Here is a 16,641-nt window from a genome sequence, read left to right as displayed (position 1 = left end):
GAAGTGTAACAGCAGCAGCTGCAGAGTTTGGACGGGCCTGCAGAGCTCTATTCAAAACACAGTATTAATAGAACTGCTCCTGAGATTCTTCCATTTGAACATTTAGGTTTTTTCCTTTTTCAGTCAGTGTGCATTATAATAATAGGATAAAAAAGATAGTAGCTTGCACAAATGTGAGCTTCAGTGAGGAATTATAAACAAGAGACATCATAAAAATAGTTTTATATCAGATGGCACACTTACTGAAAAATCCTCATGATGACATGAACTGGTGGTTAACTGGTGAGAGAGGCAGAAAAAGAGTGGTTGCTGACAAGTTTCAGCTTTTTCATGGTTCAGTCTTTTTAGCCGCGATGGAAGTGGAGAAAAGTTATGAAGCCACTTCTAAGCGTACTGGCAGAGTGCACATGGCAGGTAAAGTTGCTTGTACTTGTTTTTGCCACTGATAGGCTTGGATTGTTAATCTAAGTATCTGATAACATTACGGAAACAATCACAACAGTGAGAGACCTGTTTTTTTTTTAGATGGAGAATTTTTTTTTTTTAACCAGAAACAGCTGTTTTATTGCTCTCACCAAACTAACCAGACTCCTTTTGGAAAACATGATCATCATCAGCTTTGTTCAAACTTGGCAGAAGCAAAGTAAAACTCATCAAAAAATGTCTTGGTTCGTCTTCCTACTGTTCCAATAATCACAAACTCTAGTTTGGTCAAAATAAATCCACAATTCATGGTGTGAAGAAGCGCAGAACGTGCAGGACACATGACACTGGACAGTGGCTGCTGTGCTTCCGCAGCACCAGTTTTTTAAAATGACAATTTTGTGACAGGATTAACTGATTGATTCTTTTAAATATAAAAATCCCTGATTTCAGCTTCTTAAATGTGAATATATTCTGGCTTCTTTACTCCTCTCTGACGGTAAAGTGAATACCTTTCAGCTGTTGAGCTGTGGGAGTCATCTTGAGCTTTGATCAACATTTTTCACCATTTTTTAACATTTTGTCATGGACCAAACAACTAATCATATAATTGAAACCATTAAAAATCTTTAGCACATTTCTAAACTTTTCTGCTAAATAAGTATTACAGAGTGCTCTATAATTACATGAGTGGCAGAAACTCTTATACACCGGAGCATTTCATTGCCTTTTTCTTATCCACTTGTAGCTGTGGTGTTTTTGTCAGTTACAATTGGGAGAGGGCAGTAATATGAAACGAAGGTTCCAGTCTGGATTCTGTTAGATACACTCATGACATCCACACAGCTTTATGTTGGAGGGATTTCTGATGAAGTGGAGGCAGGTAACAATACGACACAACATAAAGGCTTGGTCTTAAGTAAAATTAGAAAGAGCTACTGCACGGTCAAGCTCCATTCAAAAAGTCATTTTTTGTCTGTTTATCAGCCTTTATTGTATGTTCTCTCTTTTGCTTTCCACAAGAGCCTTTTTGAATCTTTGGTGTTTCTTCAAGAGTGTTTTTTTCATAGCTAATACAAACAGGTAGATGGAGACATGCCTAATGTTACTTAAACTGGTTCAAATGCCAAGACTGCTCTTCTGTGAACATAAGTCAGAGCTAAATGAGCCACTGTGCTGTAAAAACATTCAAAATGTGTGTGTGTGTGTGTGTGTGTGTCTGTGTGTTTTCTCTATCTGTCTGGTTTTATCTTTCCACCCCTCCTCTCTCTCACTCTCTCAGGATTAAACATGTTTATCAATTATCACTCCATCTTGCCTCTAGCTCTCAGCACGCCACACAGCTAATTGAATCATTAAACAATCGCTACTCCTCAGGGAGTGTGTGTGTGTGTGTGTGTGTGTGTGTGTGTGTGTGTGTGGTGGGAGAGGGTATGTTAAGGGGGGGGCAAGGGGGGAGTTGTTTGCAAACATGATGAAGCCCTCGGGTGCCTGCAATGCACTTGTCAGATATGTTTATTAATTTATGATGCATGCATGCATGCATGCACACACACACACACACACACACACACAAACACACAGATGGGTTCTGGCAGTGGCTGGTAGCACCATGTGTTAGTCACGGCTGGGGGCCTCTCCTGTTCTCACACTGGCAACTGGTCGACTCATACTGGAGTGTGTGTGTGTGTGTGTGTGTGTGTGTGTGTGTGTGTGTGTGTGTGTGTGTGTGTGTGTGTGTTAAATATGTCCAGTCATGCTCCGCACACAATGTCAGCAGGATCTTAGAGAGTAAGTATCAGGCAAGTATCAGGTCAAAAAGTTTAATTTGAGTTTTTAAGTTCTGAATAGTACAAATTGATGTTTTCTTTATGTTAGATTTAGTTTTATAAACTTATAAAAACCTGAAGAAAAGACTTTGTGGTTGCTATGGTTTTCTTAATTCACTCTATCCAGCTTCAAAGGGATATAACAGAAAAGATATATATTAAGAAGTTTGTGCCGTGTTCTGTTGTGGAAAACGGCGACTGCGGTCAACTTGAATTCACCGCAGGTACAATGGAGTCCACTGGCAGCCCAGAGTCAGAGCAAAAGAGTACAAATCATTGAATTGTCTGAAGAAACTTTTCAAAGAACTACTGCAGTAAAATCATTAAGAATGTTCCCAAGATTTGCAGGTCTTCCACAACATAGCTAGATGTAATACTAAGCATGCTTTCATACTGAACCTGGTTTAATTAAAAAGGTGCCTGGTGCGTTCGCCTGGTTAGTGCGGTTCATTTGTGAAAGCTGCCAATCAAATCCTGGTGTGGAAAAGGGTGATCTCGGTCCACTTTCAAGCAGACACTGGTGCAGTTTGTTTGTAGTGTGAAAACCAAGGAACCAACTACAGGATTCTAGCACAGCAGATATGTGATTTTATCATGATTTCAAAAGATAAAGCCCCAATACTAATATCCACTAACATCTGGCCTTTGTCTGCAATGGGAAAAGGGGCAATCGGTGTTTTCTTTCAAGCCCAAGTAGACACTGATATTTACTGGCTTTGATTGGGAGCAATGAAAGCTTGTCGCCTCCGTCTTTAACTTCTGCGACTCTTTTGCTCCTTTTCCATGAACATGTGCTGCCAACAATTGTATTTAACTGATAACTTGCTGTCTTCAGTGGAGTATCTGATACACGGATAAATACTTGAATTCTTTACAAGTAAACGGAAAACAAGTTTCAGCTGCCTCCCTTAAAAAAAAAATAAAAATAATTTTAACATCATCATCAGCAGCAGCAGCTTAATTCGAACTTGACTCAACTGTTTAAACAATCAACAACTCTGGTTTTGTTGAAATAAACCCATAATTAACAAAATGAAGTTCAGAGTGTGCAGGCAGGTTGACACCGGACAGCAGGAGGAGGGAAGCTGCACAGCGCTGTTTTAGGAGGATGCACCTTTTTACTTTTTCTGAGCATGTGAAAATCTGATGTTTTCATATAACACATGAAGAAGAACTCATGCAAGCTGATGTAGGACTGTAAAAAAAAGAAATAGAAATTGTTAATCAGGGACAGGGACAGATCAGCAGTGGTGAAGGACTGCAAACCTCTCTGAGCATGAATTAGTAACTGCTGCAATCTGAATTTGATCGTTTTGCAAATTTGTCAACTTGTCGATCTGTGCTTATTTGTCTGAAATAGTCAGTGTAGTGTCAGTACCGCCTGTACAGATGTTAGCTTTAGCTAGCTAGCAGCAGACTTCTGAAATAGATTCATTAGGCCCCTAAATAAGCACAGCTTTTTTTCTCAAGTTTAAAAACTCATATGGACACTTACATTCCTGCCACCTTAACCAACTTCTGTTCACACCACACAACTGACTCTGTGTGCAGTCACAGATTTTTACAATTTTTCCAGCAGATTTTTGACTTAAAATCTTTGAAATTCTGTTAAATCTATTCTTGAAGTGGTAAATATCTATGTGCTGATTTAAGTACAATAACAGGGGACACAACAACTGAACTGAAGAGATGTATTTACCTGTTTATTTCGATAGAACGAAGAAGGAGAATGAACTTTGACCTTCATTGTCATAGATACCACAGAGCTGGTCACATGGTTTATCATATGAGATTTACCCATATCAGCCTCCCATCTACGTTTAGGATATCATTGATTACAGCAGATCTACAGTATATGAAGTAGGCTGGTATTACCTTTCTGAGGTAAGGACCCATTATATGATTGCTGTCATCACTGATTGCGAATGTCTCAACCCATCATTACCCATAAGCCTCATCAACTCTCGACCAACCACACAATCAGAACGGCTTGATGCACTGTCACTGTCTGTTCTGCTGTGCTTTCACACGGTCCTTATCTCTATACTCTGCATCACATATAAAAATAATGACCCTGGTCCTTATCTGGATTACATTGCTGTTTAATAGTATCTTCATCTTCCAACTTTGCCGGGTGAAATGACTGCCCTTTCAAATTTTATACATTCCCACCTTATTTTTGGATTACATGGAATAAAATATTCTAGTGTCACTGATTTAGCTTTAACTCAAGAATGTGCTGATCCGATACTCAGTATCTGTATCAGTCTGATCCTGCCCAGAATCACTAGATCGGAACTTTAATTATCACAGAAATATTTAATTAAACTTTGAGTGACATACTGAATTATTTTAAGCACAAAGTAAAAAAGAAAAAAAAACAGCAGAATGCAATTTATTTAAATTTCATTTTGAATGTTTGAGTGATGCTGACCAATCAAAAGTTCTGCTAAAAGTTTTATGTGTGAAAACGTTTCCATAAAAAGAAGCGGTAGTATTTCACAGCTGAGTCATCTTATGGCCTTCGTACTTCTTCCTTCATGCGAGTCACTTCCATGCTTGTAAAAAAAAAAAGAAAGAAAAGAAAATCTGATAAAAGTACAGGACCTGATCCAACTTCTTCACTCAAGTGAAAGCGAAAGAAAGTAAAAGTCGATACTCCCTCTCTTGTCTGCTTTGCCTTGTTTTTCATCAGTTGCTTCTCCAGTTGTTGTTCATGAAAAAAGCTTGGGAACCACAGATCTTTGAGACTTTTTCCCCGTGTTAAGAAGATTTGCTCTAAAATGACACATTTTGGCATCACTTGGTGGCAGATGTGCTACTCTCTAAACTAAAAATAAAGAAAGAAAAGAAAACAAGTAAATCTAATGTTTCTTATCACATGAAAACAGAATTATAAACCTGTGAGCTCTCTAACTTCATATACATTTCTGCCCTGATGAATTAAACTTTTCAGGTTCTGGGCAATATTTTTATTTTTTGTCTAAGATAAGATATGATAAAATAAAATAAACTTTTATTAGTCTAGCCTAGTCTTGGTGGATAGCAAGAAATAGAAATAAGCACCCCTTTGTGCCTCGATATTCATAAAAATGAAAAAAGTGCCCTCTTGGATACCCCTATGGCAGATAAAACGTGATAAAATGCCCTCAAAAATGCCCATTTAGGAGGCAACTTGTGATAAAGTGCCCATTAAGACGCCTCTTTTGCCTCTACCTCCCTATAAATAGTTTGCTGTTTGTTTTATTACAGAGTTGTAGTTGTTACTGAACAATAAAAAGATGTTATGCTAAAAATGCATCAAGACTTTTCGTGACAATGATGCACCGTTGCATAAAGATGCTGCCCTTTTTTTTCACCCCTGCCTCTCAGACAACCCCACTGTGCAGAAACACCGATAAAAAAAAACAGATAAATAAGTGAACAAGCAATATAAACAATTGAAGATAGAACAATAGGAACAATATAAAGAAACAAACAAATGATAAAGTATGGAAGCACAATGAAGATGCAGTCCATGGCTGGATGTAGAAAAATAAAAAAATAAAAAAAAATAAAAGATGTCTTTAATTGCTGAATAAAATGTCTAGAAGCATAGTTTCACTTATGGACATGCATGTATGTGTGATGGGAAGCTTTCCAGCGTGAGAGAAAGATCCAGAAGGAAGCAGGATGGAAGCAGAGTGACATGAAAATTACGGGGCAACGGAGGGATAGAAAGAAGAGCAGGACTCCCCCCCCCCTCCACCACCACCAACCCCATCTTGAGACCGATTCGTCACCGCGACAACCATCACCCCACCTTATTCTGGGATGTCCTGTAGTTATGTTCTTCAATTATGTCTCCCTCTTTAATGTCGCGGCTGCACATCCATATTTAGTCAACCGCTGCAATTTTAGCTGCCGCGTTGAAATGCAACCGTCTCACCCTGGAATCAAAGGACAGATAGAGCTTCCTCAGGCACACACACAGACACACACACACACACACACACACACACACACAGGGAGAGATTTACATTTATTTCTATATTCTTTCAGGCTACATCTGCAATTTGAGCCACAACAGGAAGATTTTCAGCATGCCAAGCAACTTTCAAGGAAAATGTGAGGTATGGCAATTTATCCACTGTACATGAGATATTTTATTTTTGTCTGCACTGTAACCCCTGAAAAATATGTATATTATTAAAAATGGACCGAGGGAACGAACAAGAGAGAGACTGAAATCTGCTGCAACAATTATGTGTAAAGTGTAAAGACAGGGTTGAAAAGGCCGGCTGTGAATTAAAGCTTCCCTATTGTTGATCCTTTATCGTGAGCTTTCTAGTAAAGTCATGCTTCAAAAAGAGGATCGTTGTGCACGTAACCACACACACGCACACACACAGAGAAAAGGACTTTTTAAGCCTGGTGTGTGTAAAAAAATGAGGAGTGATGAATGAAATAAACACGTCTTGCCAAAAAGGACCGGTTTTGAGTATTTATTACCATCACACATGAGTGAATTTTAGTGCTGCTGATGGGTTTTAAGGTTTTTAACTGAATTTGCCAAGAATAATATTTGTTTTGTGTTCAGAAATAAGTGAGCTTTGTCCATTATACACAACTGCTCCTAAACAGCTGTGTAACATAAATAGTTCTGAAGTCTCAATTTTACGTCTTTTTTCCATCACTTACATTTCATAAAAGGGGAATTTATGGTGTATTTGTGAATGTGTAGTTGTGTGTGTGTTTTTTCTCCTCAACAGTGGGAATATCATCAGTGCCTCAGCGCAGTATTTTGTTTTGTAATGTGGCTTTTAAGTAGTAAGGGGATGTTGTTTCTGTTTGCAGGAGGGTTATATGTGATGTGAAAGAGGTCGCTTGGCTCTGCAGTTTCCCTCAACTCGGTGAAACATTCTAGCATCTGTCTGCTCGTTGTTTAGTGTGTTTTTTTTTTTTTTCTGACCCACAATTTAACTGTTTTGGTTCATTCTCACAGCTCTCATCGACCTTGTTTCAAGCACAGCAGGCAACTGTTTTCAGTTCTGATCAAGCCACTGTATGGTACACTGCCTGCCCACTATCTAATGACAGAAATATTTGGCAGCTAAGTTGGTGAAAACAGCGGAATCATGCAGCTAAACAGAGCTGCCTGGTTGCACAAAACCACTTACGCTAAGGTTTCCCTTATATTTTTCAACTAAGGATGACATAGGGAAAAAATGAGTTGCATAAAGTCACCAAAAGGATTTTTGTTAGGGAAGATGCAAGAATTTTAATGGACCCATAGCAGTGAAAGTGGCTAATTTATGGATCACAAGACAACGTGTGAATTTATGGTGATTGAGGAGGAGGAGGAGATTCTCACTCGACACTATAAACAATACTAGCAACTAGTTAGAGAGTACAGATGTAGCATTAGCACTAGCAACTCTGTAGCTAGCTAGCCAAACGTTAACATAAATTATACCTCATATCTACTTTAGCTACACCGTTTTACTGAAACTCACCAGCTGTCAATGTTTGGATTGTCACAGTAACATTTTCATATTTCTTCATCACTCATAACATTCATCACATTTATTGTCTTCTATTGATTCATATTCTGCCTGCGTGTTTCTGTGATTTGGATGTTGCACTTGGCCATACTTGCGATAAATTGTACAGCCCCAGTATTCTCTCTGTTGCCCATTTCTGGAGAAGATAGTAATGCTTGGCATCGACATGACGCCTCTCTTCCTATCGGGGCACGCAACAAGCCACAAAGATACCAAACTGGTGTGGTCAAAAAAATAAGCTCAGTGCGCCTCATGAGATTGTAAGATTGCAAAACAGATATCTGCAAATTATATGAAAAGACCACTGTAAAAGCAGCCAATCAGTATGTGTGTCTTCATCACGGGTTGGTTAATGGTGTTACTGTGTGTGCTGATTGTGCCTGTAGATCAAAGTGAATCAGAAAAGTCTTATTCATGGTGTAACTTAAGTTTTTACTACCTGACCTTTAAACAACACAAAGTTTTTAAAGCTATTTTAATATTGTTGACTGGACTAGCCAATGGATTTTGGCTCCTAATAGGTAAAAGGAATACAGTTCTCTTATTTTTAAACTGGCAAAGACCTCACAATTTTCTTGTTTTCACCCAAAAAGGTGTTGTGCATGACACAGGATGGGTTGACTCTGCAGACTCTGCAAAAGACTCTGCATTGTGTGTAAACTTTAAGGTGTTCAGTCTTGACACAGACTGATCTGTACCTGCTGCTGTTTCTATGTGTTTGAAGTCAGACACAAGAAAACATTAATAAAACAAAATGCAAAGTAAATATGACACAGGTGCCTTTCCCTCCCTCCTACATTCTTAGTCTCTTTCTCTTTCTCTCTTTTTCACACACACAAACACACACATATGCACACACAGAGGAATCTCCCTCATGTGGAGGTGGCCAGGGGCCAGGAGAGGTGTGTAAGAGATGTGTTGCATGCAGAGGATAGTCCTCACAGGTGTGACAGGATGACCTTTTAATCACACAACCACACACTAAGATTGACAAAACTGAAGAGATAAAAGGAGGGAGAGTACACACTGTTCAGGCCAAATGCCAGAAAAGCCATTTATCTTATCCAGTGAGCATGTGCATGTCTCCTTAGTGTTTGTCAAATTTTTATATGCTTTGATTTACTGTTTGACACATCATGTTTTCAGAAGTTGGCCTGAGGTTAATAAATTCATCATGTTAGGTGAGGACACGGTGCTTTGATTTTCAAATAACTACAGTACTTAAACTATAAAGAGTCTGTATTCAGTCTTTTGTTTATTTTTACTTTTATGTGGTCAAATGTAAGCAATAGAAATACTGTGGTTATGTTGAAAAATACATTACTGTATAAATAACAGGTGCTGGTCCTGTTAAAACAAATGATGTAAAGAAAACATGTATTTGGTACCTATTTATTCATTTGAATTTTACAGAGTACAGAGCATATATTACGTTAAACACTTGACTGCTTACCAACAGCATCACATTCAGATTTGACTCCAATTGTAACAAAGCAAATAGCTCAAAAATAACCCAAGATTCAAACAGTAGGCAAGTCTGTGCACTCTTTCTCTGAACAGGTCTTCATATTGTTATCAATAAAGCAACATATAAATGCATCCTAGGAGCAAATTTAATTGCTCAAAATGTCTTGGTAGGTTGTCGGATGTTTTAAACAGGATAATCTCGACATAGATTCTCAGCTGAGGGAGCACATTATGCTGCATATGCAACTTGATGAGCCATTCATCAGTAATACCGCCAAAAGAGGCTGTGCAGTTACAGTAGCGCAAACCAGCTATGCGTCGTGTTGCTATGGGAATCTACATGCATTCAGTTGGTGATGCAGAAAATTAATACTTATGTTTTTAATGCTTGGTCCTGATTTGCTGCCAAGCCCATTTTACACTGCTGGTATTGCATCTAATAGAACAGATTAGCACCGTGGGTCTCCCTTCAGAAAAGGTTTGGAAAAAGGTGACACTTCTTATTTTATGTATATGGGATAATAATTATATTATATTATTTTAGCCCAAAAATACTGAACAGCTGAGCCAAGCTGGTCTAAAGGCATTTATTAGATTCTCACTCTGGGAAATTTAAAATCCCCCAAACTACTGTATCTCTGAACTGTCTTTTACCAAATCACACACACATATTGACTATTCTATGTGATCTCCTTCTGGTGACTCAGGTAATATTTTTTTTCCCCCCTGAAGCTGCTCGTACGCCCTCCGGGGAAGCCTCCTACTCTGAAAACCTGTGCCTTAATGTGTTCTTCGTAGTTCTCCATGACCTGTTCCTCTTGACTGGAGTTAAGCTGCACACAATCGGTCCATTTTGTAGAGAAGAAGAGTCAAATGGCTCCTTTTTATGATGTGCATAGAGCCTGATGAAGAAAGCCCGGGTTAACAAAGGAAGTTGATAACTACCAGTGTGATACCCTTTATCTCTGACTGGGGTTTTAGGTTTTTTAGGTTGGGCTGGCCAACACATAGAAAGCCTGGTTATGTTGCACTTGCTTCATAACACAGTTAGTTTTATTTACAGCTGAGACACATATAATTCACACAGCATGCAATAATTTACTCCAACTGGGGTAAAACCCTGAACAAAGTTTTGTACTTTTGTTTCATGAAAATTACAAAAGTTTAAAAAACACACTTGACAGCTGGATGCAAAGTACAACTAATCAAGTCCCATTTTTAACACACCTGCTGCATTGTTGCCCCTCCCTCAGGGCAGTCAGTTGGAAACCGACACTATCGCGACTCAGATGCTGGTAATTCTGCCTGTGGCTGGAGGTCTCCTGCCAGCCATTCTGGCAGGGAGCCAGTCTGTTTTCACTCACTCTGATCTATTGTAAAACTACTCGGACAAAATATTTGGTCCTGAACCAACTTGCTGCTGCGGCCGGTCGACAAAAAAGATAAAACCTCATAATAACCACAGAGGCTTTTATAATAAAACATTTTCTCCTCAGTCATTTCCATAATAACTTCAATATTATCAGATCAAAGTAATGGGATTAACTCAAACCACAGTGGTTCCTTCAAAAGACACAGTCAGACAATCACACAACTTGTTTTTACAGATTGTGGGCCTGAAATCAAAGGGTGTTATGTAAAAAAAAAAACATGATAAGGTGTTTGAAACACAGAGGAAGCTGATTTATTGGTTTGTTGGCGTGTTGAAGAAAGAAAACACAGCTAACCTCCGCGTTCCCTTCCCCTCTGCAGCACCTGGGTCTCAAATGTCAGACCTGTTTCACCTGGAACTGCGGAGAGAGCAAACAAACAGTGTGTGTGTGAGTGGGTGTGTGTTTGACAGAGAGATAGAAGGAGACTTTTAGAAATGCTAAATGAATCAGAAAACATTTTTCTGATATGAAATCTGAAAGTGTGGTCAGTCTTTGTAGGGAGGTAAATATCTCACTTCCGGCTGATTGAATTTTGGCATTGTTGTATGAGGAAACAGCTGCTACACATACACTAAAGGGAATTAAAAACTTTTTTTTTTTGCCTCTCTTGTTCTTCTTTAACAACACTAAACCGTGCTTTTGGCTCAATCTGTGCAGCCAGCATCCACAGTTTAACACAAATAGGTCTTTACATAAGTTCATGTTCCAGGTTTTGCTCAGCAAAGATAAAACTCTGATAAACCGGGTAAAGTGCTTCTTGGAACAGGCCCCAACATCTCAATATCTCTCAGTGTTTCTAATCTCAATATTAACTGACCTGCATTTAGATTAGAGCAGGTAAACATTTTAGTTTGTATCAAGATGTTGAGGTCAACAGCATTTGGAAGTGTAAAGCGACTCCAGGGAACTTTGATACTGGGTTGATTTTGGAGGCCCCTGTGGACAAAAGTGACAGTGTTTCCACTGCACAAACCACAAAATACCTTTAAAATACAATTATCCAAATTAAAATGCCCTCCTGATTATTCTTAACTGGCTCACATATGACACACACCAACTTTACCTTGTTTGATCCAGTTTCAAGGAGAATCCAACCTGGTGGCAGCTATTAAGAATAACTATCTCAGTGGGACTTCCTGGTACATATGGTGGCCACAAAACCCATTTAACAATGTGAAAGGCCCTCTTAAGACCGAGTTTTTGGTTTGTCCATTCTGGGCTGCTGTAGAAACAGGGCAAGTGAACATGGCAACCCGCTCCCTCTGCAGTTATCAACGGCTCATTCTAACACTGGTTCATAAACAGCTAAAAAATTTATATTAATAGCTTTAACCAACTTTTATGTCAACTATCTTATTTGTTAGCCTCAGCTTTAGTGTAGCATGCTCAGTGGTGATTGGTGGTTTAGATCAGTGGCTCCCAAGGTTTTCCCCCCTCCTTTTCACCCCCTACTTCTACCTTAAAAAATAAAAGCTGAGCACCCCACAAATGATCTCTCTTGCTAAAAGAATAATAATAACTCATTATCACAGAGCTTGTGGCCTAATAAGTACCCGATTATTTTTGAGTGAAGACAAAAATGTATCTTGTATTTAGACCTTTGGATAAATTGTGATTTTAGTTAAGTCTTGGGAATCCCCTGTGATTTTTGTCGCCGCCCATGAAGGGGGCCCAGACCCCAGGTTGGGAACCAAAGTTCGAAACAACAGGTTTAGAAGTTACTCTCCAACACTCCAACATGAAGCACAGATAGAATCAGAATCTGAAAACACTAATGACTGCTTGACTTCAGTGTTTTATCATGCAGTCTGAGAGGTAATTTTAATATGATCATAATTACCTGATCACGGCAAACACCTGATGTTTGATTATGACTTTTGTAAAACAAATTAATTTAAAGTGCATAACAACCGTCCTGACAGGTTGGTGTTTTGAAGCCTATCAGGCCTGCCCATCTGACCTGCTGCATAACACAGAGACTGGAGTTTACAAAAGACGTCAGTCAAAAGCACGCATATACACAGTAACGCAGTACATACAAACACGTCCACTTGCATGCACATACATGCACACGCAGTGCTTGAACACACACACACAATCGGACAGGTGGTGTTGAAGAAGGGGATGGTTATTGCCCAAGAGGGAGGGGTTTGGCTCTGTGACTGACAGGCCATTAGTTATCAGGGTTTGGTCAATCGTCTTGTTGACTGACGTCAGAGTGAAGGAACGCACCTTGAGCTAAATATAACACACACCTGCTTTCACACACACACACACACACGCACTTATGCATGCATGCATAAGTATACATATGTTGAGACACACTCACATACATGCCAAGTATCAATGTGGGTGAATGTGACTCACACACACACTTAAATCTATACAACAATCCTGCATACTGAAGTCACTCCATTCTCTACAAACATGAACTCTGACCTTCTTCAAACACAGTACCTGTCCTCCCATCAGTTACACAGAAGAGCACACGGGATATAAAACCTGCAGTGTACCAGGAAATGTATTATGACATGAACTTAATACAGCAATTCTTGTTTACAACCGGTAAGGTCAAACTTCATTAACAGAATATATACATCTGCCGGATCGCGCTCCATTTCTTTTCAGCTTCAATCTGTAAAGCTCATGCTGTCACGAATCAAGGTTTCAGCAGATGTAAATGCTTTCCTTGTGCAACATTGTGTACAAGGTCTCTGCATTGTTGTGAAATAACAGTGAATCCACGTAGAGCAACTCAGAAAGCAAATCTGACATCTTTAAAAAGTCATAGTATTTCAAGGTGCTGAGCCAAATTCCTCTGGGTCTGATGACACTGTTCAATCATATTCAGTTTCATGTGTATTCACTTGTTGTTAATGACCTTTTGAAAATTGCGATTCTAAAGAGAGACTGAAGGTTTTGAACAAGTGGATGGACTCTTTTTCTATGTCTGTTGTACGCATTACACACAAGAATAAAGCCAACAGTTGTTACTGTGAATGATGAGGGCAAAAGTGAGGGTGACACAGAGGTAATCTGGTTTCTAAGGAACTCTAACAAAGAGAGTGAAACGGGCAAGTAAGTAAGTCAGGGTATATGGGATCAATCTAATTGTAAACATTGATTAACCTGAAATAATTAACTTTTTCATTTAAATCCTGAATGCAGGTGATTTCAAACTGAACTTATTTCACAAATACTTATTTACTTGATTTTTAAAGACAGTTTTTGAGTTTTATTTGCTTAGATTTAATTAGCATACAGCTGATAGGGTTAGAGTTGAACTACATCCCAAGGATAAGTAATTCCTTCTCTCTTCAACATTTCTTTATGTCGATCAAGTGTATCATGAACCAGCACCAATATATAAACATGTAAGCACAACAAAGTACAATGAGTTTCCTCGTGTCCTTCGTCCCTTCCCTCCCCTCTATACCAACACAATATAAGTGTGAGAAAGAATTTATGGATGAACTTATAATTAGTTTCCTTGATACAGGACCAAAACTTGAAGAGGTCACTCAGTAGAGTGCAGATCCCCACCAGGTGACAGATGGTGAAGCACCCACTGCAAAGCCACCACAACTGCCAGATGCAACCACCGGAGATTTGCAAAGTTCTGCCAACATTAACGTGACCCCCACATGTGTTGTCCCGGACTGAAACGAGATTTTAAACTGAAGCGGTCGTTGATCACTTGTGGCCGCTAGCAGCAGATTAAGAAGAGTGAGACATCAGCTATCAATGGCCGTATAAAACAGAGCTGTCAAAAAATAGAATCACTCATATAATGTATGTAGTGAAGACTAATAGAATTTAATATGGAACTCAACTCTAAATTAGCCTGTAACTTTAAAAGAATTAAAATACTATTTTGACAGAAGAGTAAAGAGGGCTGATAAACACCTCAGCATTATATGTAACAGTGTTGACCTTTGAGCTTTGGGATACAAAATGTCATTACCTTATCATTCTATCCTAGTAGATAATCATAATCATAATCATAATCAGCATATGAATTCTTGAATAATGGCCAAAAATGTATTTAGTGAGGTCACAGTGACCTTTGACCTCTGACCACCAAACTATAATCAGTTCATCCTTGAGTCAAAGTGGTCATTTGTACCAAGTTTGAAGAAATTTGTTCTTGAGAAACTGTTCTTTCAAGGTTTTTTCAAAAATTCTGAATCACAGACATCCTTCAGCAAACAGTTATGAATGTGCACAAAAAAAATTAGGTTGATCGGTCCAATTAGCTGTGGACAAGCTTTAGGTCTGTTGATCACGGACACATGCTCACATACGCACACGCACACATATAGGCACACAAAGCAAGCAAATGCATGATGATAATAAGCATTTCTCCTGTTAGTGCAGGTCAGAACAGCTGACCTTGCATCATTTTCTATGTACACCAACATCAGCAGTGGCAAAACACACGTTGGCACGAGTGGATGCCACATGCTGCAACAGAATACACCCTCGCGCTATTGTCCAGCCTCAGAAAAGCAGCAGGCTCGCTCTTTGAAGGCAGCCGGCAAATCTTGGCTTCCTTGACTTCTTCTCCCGTCAACTGATAGGACGTCTTCTTCCGTGGTCACGTACAGCGGTCACAGTGGACGAGGAGAAACTGTTTGTTGAGGGAGAAAAGTACTCTGAACTTAATGACCCACAAAGTTCTCCCCGTATTAAAGGAGACTTTTAAAGATTTACCTCTTTGTGTGAGGAACCAAGTGAAGTGCCACAGAAATCCAGGGCACCGCTCCATATTCATCATAAATGCTTTATACATTGTTGCATATGCTGTAAGAGATGTGTTTTGGACTCTATGCTGTATCTTACATTGTCCAGGTGTGTTGGGTCAGCCCGCCCACACCTGAATAACGACTGTCTGTGAAAGCAGCTTAATTACGACCCATATTTCTGTTTACTGTTTATTGCTGTAATTATGACAGCAGCAAAGAAGAAAGTCATGACGTAGTAGAGGGGACAAAGTTTCCATAGGGACAAGGTCAGGCTGGATGGAGGGGTCAAACATTCTCGGACTTTCACCAAGGACACTGCTGTTTATGTCGTCTGAAAGTCAACATTTACTGTTACGTCATTTCATTTGCATAATGTTCATAACTTAGGTCACGTGCATAACTGATATACGGAACTACGCACCTGTAAGTAACATCTTTACTTTAACCCAAACCTCAGTCTTTTCCTAAATCTAACCAAATATTCTTGGTGCATAAACCTTGCCATACGGTGACAATTTTCATATGTTAACCACACGACAATGAAGGTCCTGTCACTATTTACCAATGGCTGTTTTGAGTGTTGTTTTGGGAGTCAGTGGCAAAAATACCTATTTTGTAGTTTAGGTTTGAAGATGTGTCAGAGTTTTTGGTTCAGCAGACCCTCGAAAGAAGTAAAAATACCAATAAAATCATGTTAATCTTTATAGATTTCAAGCTGCAACAGTGGCTCAAATGATTAGTGTAATGTGAAAAGGTTTGATTGTGGTAACAAACCCACAGAAAATTATGTTTCCCTCAACTCTGCAAAGGGTTTTTGTGTCTTTCAGCTCAATGTTTGGTTTTGCAGCCTGAAAAATTACTGTGTTGATTTACTCTCACCTCTCTTAAGTTTTTTTTTTTTCATTTTTTTTTCAGTATACTCAATATTCACTAACTGTCCAGCGCCATTTAGCAGACAGAGAAAGTTAGAAAACTAGCTTGTCGGGAAGCATTTAGCCTCTGTATAGCCAGATATTTTCCTCAGGAGTTTGTGGAGAGCAAAATAAAGCTGAATGAGATGTGAATGAACACAAATACGACGCAGTTTCACCCTAAACAACACATTTTCCTTCCATGCTTCAATGCATCATAAGCAAGAAAGCATTTCATTGGATGAAAATTTAGTGTACACCTCCAAGTGCAGGATGAGTCATTAACAGTT

The sequence above is a fragment of the Lutjanus erythropterus genome, chromosome 7 (genome assembly GCF_056507025.1).
Source record: "Lutjanus erythropterus isolate fLutEry1 chromosome 7, fLutEry1.hap2, whole genome shotgun sequence".
In the NCBI taxonomy this organism is placed as follows: Eukaryota; Metazoa; Chordata; class Actinopteri; order Lutjaniformes; family Lutjanidae; genus Lutjanus; species Lutjanus erythropterus.
This window is presented reverse-complemented; position numbering follows the sequence as displayed.